This window comes from Gracilinanus agilis, chromosome 4 (assembly GCF_016433145.1).
Source record: "Gracilinanus agilis isolate LMUSP501 chromosome 4, AgileGrace, whole genome shotgun sequence".
In the NCBI taxonomy this organism is placed as follows: Eukaryota; Metazoa; Chordata; class Mammalia; order Didelphimorphia; family Didelphidae; genus Gracilinanus; species Gracilinanus agilis.
The window spans coordinates 261,571,102-261,579,048 of NC_058133.1; positions in this window are offsets into that span (position 1 = coordinate 261,571,102).

Here is a 7,947-nt window from a genome sequence, read left to right on the forward strand (position 1 = left end):
CATATTACCCTAGTTGTGGTTGCTGACCTCCATGGAAGGGGTTATCCCTCCAAATATATGCACACAAAGGTGCCCCCCCCCCGCCAGGAAACACTTGCTGCTTGGCTTCTAGGACTCTGAAATTCTGAAAGGGTCTGGCACCTTGCAGAGAAAATCAGAAACAGCAGTTCCCTTTGTCATAGAGAGTAGAGAAAAACACTATTTTGTCATGTTTAACATTTGGAATCCAAGGAGGGAGGCCCCTACCTCTTCCTCTATTTCTAGATATACCATGTGGACCCCGTTGTTCTTCTCTACTTCTGTTCATCTTCCCCTCCCCCTTCCCTTTCCCACCCTGGGGCAGGCACTGTGGGGATTCTGTTCCTAAGAGCCTGTGTGAGTGTATGGTTGAGAGCCATCCCTTGAGATCTTGGGTCTGGGGACCAGTTACTGGCAAGGGAGAAGAAGAGGAATTCCCATGGTGAGGGCAATGATTTTGTTCCTCTTGACCCACCTACCTCCATTCAAAATTCTAAGGTTAAACTTCTGTCCATCCTCCCCTTTCATCCTCAAGAGAGCTATTCTTAGAGAAACTGAGGTCACTCCCTACCCCCAACTCTAATGGACAGGACTCCATATGATTCCCAAAACACTTAGGAGGAAAACTGGACAGGGGAAGAGCAGCCTTTGTTCTTTAGAAGGTGGGAGCCCTGACACTTCAGCAAGGTGACTATTGCCTTTGTCAATACAGTAGTCCAACATCCCAGGAGTCTTCTTTTCTCCTTGATTCCTTCATCTTCACTTTGTCAAAGAAGTGGTGAGTTTGTTTCTACTGCCCTTCTCTCCCCACCTTCTTGGTCTGGGCAGGCTTGGACCATGGCCAGATGAGCTCAGAAGGTCTGGGGTAAATGGCTGATGGTCCCTACAGAGATGGAAGAATTTCCTGCTAAGGAAAGGTAGGAGATACTAAAGATAGAGGCTTCAAGGTCTTCACCTCCTCCTATCTGGACAACTGCAGGGGAGCCTGGAGGTAAACTTTATCCAAGCCAAAGGTCATCAGCCTTGGAATAGAATGAGAGAAGATTCCACAGAACCTTCCCGGCCCCCATCCAGAGCATCCCCTCCCTACTGGAGTGTGTTGGGGTCCAGTAGCAGGGAGTGGTGTTGATGAAGGGTGCCTGGTGACCCATGAAGCTTTAGGGTCCCATGGCTGGGTCTCTCTGTGAAGCTAATGCCAATGGATGGCCATGCAGCACCAGGTGAGACTTGATCTTAGCAGCTTTCCATCCCAGTCCTTAGAAATCTTCAGCCCTCCTCCTCGAGCATGTTAAACAGAAGTCCATTCTGCCAGCATCAAGATCCTTTATTTCTTAATCTGATCACCCCTCCCCCTTACCCTTTTATTGCTGCTAAAGCAGATGGAGGTCTGAGCCAGTGGGAACTGTGGAAGTGGACTTTGAAGCTGAGGCCATGGACAAGCATCCCTTATCAGCCAGGGTCACAAAGAACCCCCAGAGAGAGTTCTTGAGTATTTTTTTTTGCCTCTGGATACCTTGACTATCATTTTCCTAGAACCCATCCTGAAGCTTTAACTCCCAGACTCTTTGAGCCCTTGATGCCCAGTGGCAGTCTTCTCAGAGGGACCTAATTGGAGTCTGACCTTTCCCTTGGGTCAAAGGCAGCCACCTGTTAGGTGCACTGCCCCTCTCCAGCTTTCCCCCACATCCACACATCTTCTCTTCCCACTTTTCTCCTCGCTACTGATTTCAGCTTTAGACTTCCACTCTAATCTGAGGTGGTCTGCAAAACTCAAAGCATCCTTTCGGGAAATTTTCGGTCAACATTGCACACACTTCCCATCTTCATCCCATCTGGACAGGCAGAAAGGGCCCAAGATTCCACCTACCTCCCAGGGTTGTTATGAGGATCAAATGAGATAATTGTAAAGCGCTTAGCACAGTGCCTGGCACTTAGTAAATGATATTAAAATGTTAGCTATTATTATTATTATTATTAGATGCCAGTTCCTGAGCCCAAAAGCAACTCTCTTCTCCAGGTTAGTCCTAAAGCCAATTAGGACAGTGGGACTCTGCCTCTTGTTTCCTCCTCTCCTCCCCTCCTTATATCCAATATTCCCTAGTCCATCCTTGTGGAAACGCTGGCATACTTCTGCATCTTAGGACATGGACACCACTCTCTCTTACCGACAGGCCCAGAGACTTCTCTCTAGTTAGGGAAGGGAAGGGATTGCTGTTTACCCAATCTCTAAGTCTCCTTTGTCTTTCTGCTCTGGACTCCAACCTCTCCATGCCCTCAAGTCTTGCCCAGGGAATTGTTTGGGGAGCCTCCATCCCTTTTGACTGCTGAGAAGTTCTCATTCCCACACTGTCCTAAAAGAGCTACTACGTTGGCTTTCCCTCTGGCTTTTCTGGGACTTTGGGACTAGTTTCCACCCTGGACTTGCCTAGGCTAAAGGAGTATCTGCTAGGAAATGGGAGAAGACCAGTGGTGTTTTTCTATGGCTCCATAATAGACACAGCCCCATTCCTCCATTGCTGTCCATCCCCACTCTCACCCTACAACACACACACACATAAAAACACAAACAAACATATAAACTGTGATTGACTGAATTCAAACCATAAGCCTGTTGCTGTCCCTTGGATTTTATCTCAATTTGAATATCCTACACTCCTGGGGTCCCAGAAACCTCCTGAGATTTTCCTTCAGAGTCTGTTTCCAATCATGGACAAGCCCATGGAGAGACAAGGTGGTGCTGTAGAAAAGGTGCTGGCCGGGGGAGTTAGGTAACTAGTTCTTGTCTCATTTTCTGCCAAGAATTTGCTTAGCATCCTCAGGCAAGTTATTTCTCTCTGGATATCAGTTTCCTCTCTTGGAAAAGGAGAGGGTCAGACTGGTGGGTCCCTTCCAGCTTTACCATCCTATCATTTCAAGGACCAACAGAGGCCATTAGACCCATAGGAAGTGCCCAGCATCATCATGAGGAGGTGGTCAGACTTAGTGGCACCTTACCTGACAGCTGTCTTCAAGTGTCCAAAGAGCTGTCATTTGGAAAAGGAATTCAACTTGCTCTGCTTGGTCCCAAGAGGGAACAAAGAATAACGGATGGAAGTTAGAGAGGGATATTTTTTAGCTCAATAAAAGGCATAAACTTCTCATCAATTAGGTCTGCCCTAGAGTGAAATTGGGCTGCCGGAGGAGGTAGTGAGTTCCCTCCCACTGTAAGTGTTCAAGCTGAGATGAAATGACCCCTTATGGAAGATATCATATAGGGGGTGGTTTATTCAGGCAGGAATAGAACTAGAAGATCTCTGAAACCTCTACTAACTCTGAGACTATAGTTCTGAGATTCCCAGGGACTAAGTGTGATTGGGAAAAAGTCTCAGAGGAAATAGAGGGACAGAGAGGTCAAGACCTGGACACAGACAAGGCCAGGGATGGGGACTGTGAGGTGGAAGTTTGGTAGGCTGCCTTCCCAAGGCCTGGAAATTGTCTTCATCCAGCTATAATCCTATTCTCTGGGCTCTTTAGCTGCCTATCCTACCAGTCGTGACTATGAGGACATCTTGGTCACCTCCCTTCCCTGTCCAGTTCCCAACACCTGTGCCACAGGTTCTTCCCTTAACTCCCTGCTCCTCCCTCCCCAACTCAAGGAAAATGATCACAGGGACATAGCCAGGGCTAAAGAGATAGATTAGGACTCAGCATTGGCTGTAATCCCAGGCTGCTACTTATGACATTAGTAGCTTTGGGTGAGTTATTTCTTCTCTCTAGGCTCAGTTTCCTCCCTTGTAAAATGGGAGATGGGGAAGGGTTGACTCATTGTTTTGGATTTCATTGCCTTTCTCAACTTACTCCAGAGTGGCCAGGAAAGCTCGACGTCCATGACCTGGCTGAAATTGTTTCTTATGGCAATAGTTCTCCAAATAGTGATGTGCCTGGGGATGTTTCTGTACCTTTGAGAGCACCCTTCCCAGCGAAAGCCCCAGGGACAGGAGCAAAGAAGGTGGAGGGGTGGAGTTAAGGCGAGAAAGGGAAACTACATCCAGAATTATGGTTTCCCTTGGACAAGTCAAGAAGAGTAGACACAGTCCTTTGACCAAGATAAAGTACTAATTCTGAAAGAGTCTGGTTCTACAACTCAGTGATATTCCCTCTGAGGGCCATTGTCATCCTCTTTACCCCCTTGCATGGGTGAACAGAGGCTACAGAATGAGATTCAGAGGCCCTGGCTTCAATCACCCTAAAAAGAATCCCAGGTCAGCCTCCAAATTGGTGAGGAGGAGTTGGTTAGGGAAGAGTCCTTCCACATGAATTAGAAATTCACTGGAACAAACAGGATTCCAAGTTGTCTGGTTCTGGGAGAAAACTGGCGACCCGATGTATATTACCATCCTTCCCTCTCTTCCCTTGTCCCATCTGCCACTAAACCTCTGAAGAATGTTCTCTTCATGGTCAACTCTGAGGTCCTAGAATGGGGCCTGGCGAGCAGATACAGTGACACGAGGCCATCCCATTGCTGTTTCATCATAGTCTGAGTTTGCATCTTTGTCCAACCTGCCTGTTCCCTCTCCCCTCTCTGTCCAACAGATATAATAGAGGGGAAGGACCCCAGGTCCCAATCAGACCCCCTGATCCCTTGATAACCCCCCAAATCTATGAATAAAGACAAAACTATTTTATTCATGTATATGAGCTTGGTTTTTGGTGGGACCCTGGAAATGAGGGGGTGGAGAAGGTCCTTTTTGAAGAGTTGAGGCATGGGCCCAGGGTTTGGGAGCTCGAGTAGGCACTGGGGAAATGAAGGAATAGATCTGGGGGTGGGGATAGGGGAGGCAGAGGGGGAAGAGCCCAGTTTGCTGACATAATACAAGTTTCACTTATAGGTTCTTCTCAGGGTTGCCGAGGGGACCAAGGCTGGAAATCAAGTTTGTGAGATAGTCTCCTGTACTCCTGTGTGTCTGGAAGTATATGCTATACTTGCCCCCCCATCATCACACCTCCCATTCAATTCCTGTTCCTCCCACTTCCTGCAGCTCCCATCCCCATCCTGATGCCCTCCTCTTTCTAGCCCATCTGATCCTCCTTCCTTTTTCATTGACTCTTCTCTCCCTCAGATCCCTGACAGCTTTTCTACCTCAATGTTCTTCTCAGCCCTGGGTCTGAGGAAGGGGGCCAGGGTCAAGGAAAGGGGGAGAATCACCTGGAACTCCTGTTGGGGACAGAGCCAGGGATGCTGTAGATAGGCCCTAGAGGGAATGGGAGTAGACAAAGAAAACCAGTTGCGCAAACCAGGTGCTAAGGGGGGAAGAAAGGGGAGGAATCAGACAGGACAGGTTGGGACAGCAGGGACCTACCTGTATTGGCTGCTAAGGTCCCTTCCAACTCTTAAATGTGCGATTCTGTAATTGGGAGAGGCCAGAGGCACAGAGACAGAAGCAACCCCTCTGTTGGAGCCATTCAGATGGCACAGAAGATGCCAGCAATCTGTTTGCTCACCCTCGGAAGTAAACTTTTCCCTTGGCAATAAAACTGCTGGGGGTAGAAAAGGACTATCCAGAAACTGGGGTTAACCCTCAGTACTCTGAGGCTCACTTTGGCTCCTACTCCATTTCTTAATTTGGAACTCAAGGGACTTGGGTTCAGATCTTGGTCTAGTTCAGGCCACTTTGTCAGCTTTGGTAAATCTCAGAATCTCTTTGGGCCTCAATTCCCTCACCTTAATAGTGCAGGAATTGGATTCTGTGACTTTGGAGGCTCCCAGCTGATGATCCTCAGATTCTTTGGGGGGACAGGAAGAGGAAGGAGCCAGTTTCCCTTAGACAAGCAGGTTGCCATGAGGCTGAGAGTCCTAGACCTTCTCATGAATACTCACAGCTATTTCCACCTGTCACCTCCTCACTCACAAGCACATACTCACACCTCATCAGCTGGCACAAGTACTGCCACCCTCACAAGTCTGCAAATAGACACATTCACAGAAACACTCCTGATGGGATGCGGAATCTCGAGGTCTGCTCACAAAGGAAATAAACAGCTAATCTCTGTAGGGCTGGGGGTGGGATCCAGGACAATCCCACTGACCTGAGCTCAGCTCTAGCCCCACTGCCCTCCCTGCAGAGGCTCCATCAAGAAAGACACATTTATAAGGTGTGGCATATATATATATATATATATGACACACACACACACACACATATATATATATGACACACACACACACATATATATATATATCACACACACACACACACACACACACACACACACACACACATATATATATATATATGACACATATATATATGAGGTGCGATGCCTTCCTAGAGCCAGGAAAGGACTGGGGAATCATATCTCTTCCCTAACTCCCACTCTAGATATTCTCCCAAAGGCTTTCTTTTTTCCTTTTTTTTTTTTTTAAACCCTTATCATCCATCTTAGAATTGATACTGTATATTTGTTCCAAAGCTGAAGAGCGAAAAAGGTGAGGCAATGGGGGGTAAGTGGTGTACATGGGGTCACACAGCTAGGAAGTGTCTGAGGCCAGATTTGAACCCAGGACCTCTCATCTCTAGACCTGGCTCTCTATCCACTGAATTACCACACTGCCTCCTCCCAAAGGTTTTCAGTGATAAAAGCTTCCTTTGGCAAGGGTAGGGATTGGGATGGAGACAGAGAGGCACCTACATTTTTCATAATGGCAGGCACTGGCCAGTTGGGTAGGATGTGGGGGCTTGAGGCTTCTTAGGCTTTTAAATTCCTTTATTCCATTCAACTAAACCAGTGGTTCCCAAACTTTTTTGGCCTACCGCCCCCTTTCCAGAAAAAATATTACTTAGCCCCCTGGAAATTAATTTTTCTTAAATTTTAATAGCAATTAATAGGAAAGATAAATGCACCTGTGGCCATCACCATTTTCCTGGATCGCTGCAGCACCCACCAGGGGGCAGTGGCATCCACTTGGTGAATCACTGAACTAAACTATCACCCCAGGCTTATGCTGAGAAGGAAAAATAGGAGAAAAACTGGCCTGACCTCTTTCCCACCCTGATCCTTGGTCTTGGAGAATGATCCCTCTCACCTCACCCCAGATCCTAGCTTCATATCAAACTCCAGAGGTTCAAGGGGTACCAGGCTTAGAGCTAAAAAAGGCAGATCCTCCTATCACACTCATTTCTACCTCTTTGCTTTGGCTCATACATCCCCCTCCATACTATTCTCCCAAATTCCTTTCCAAATTCCAACTCATCCTTTAAACCTCCCTCATCTTCTTCCTCTGAAAAGCCTCCCCTGGCAACTCTCCCACCCAGCACACAGGATCCACCCCTCCTTCCCTCCCTCCTCCAAATCCTTACAGCTTGTTCTTAGGCACATATTGCCCCAGATTGCCATTTTTTATTTCTGTACACGTGTATGTATATGTGTATGTGGGCACCTCCCCAACGAGACTGCAACTTCCTTCCACTCAAGGAGGAGCCTCTGATTTCCCTAGCACCCATCCTCCCACCCACCCTCACCCCTACCAAGCCCAAGCACAGACTAGGTTCCCAGTGAACCTTTAGGGGATGAATTGTCAACAGAGAGACTGAGAACTGGCAGCAAGGAGCCCCTGGGAGACTCTCGTTGGGCTGGGGTCCCAGGGCGAGCCCAGGGAGTGGGAAGAGTGACAAGGAAGAGTTGGAAGAATCCTCCCTTGGGAGGTCATTCCAAGGGAGTCTCAAGTCCCAGAGACTCTCGTGTGTGTGTGTGTGTGTGTGTGTGTGTGTGTGTGTGTGTGTGTGTGTGTGTTTTCTCCCCAGTGGGGAACATAGAACAGGGCATGGGAGCAGGTGAACATTTTGGGAGGAGAGTCAGGTTCAGCAATTTGGCCAGAGAAAGACCCCCACCCTCACAGGGTCCTAGTCCCCAAAGAATATATTTGTGCTTGTTCAAAGAGAAGCCCTCCCC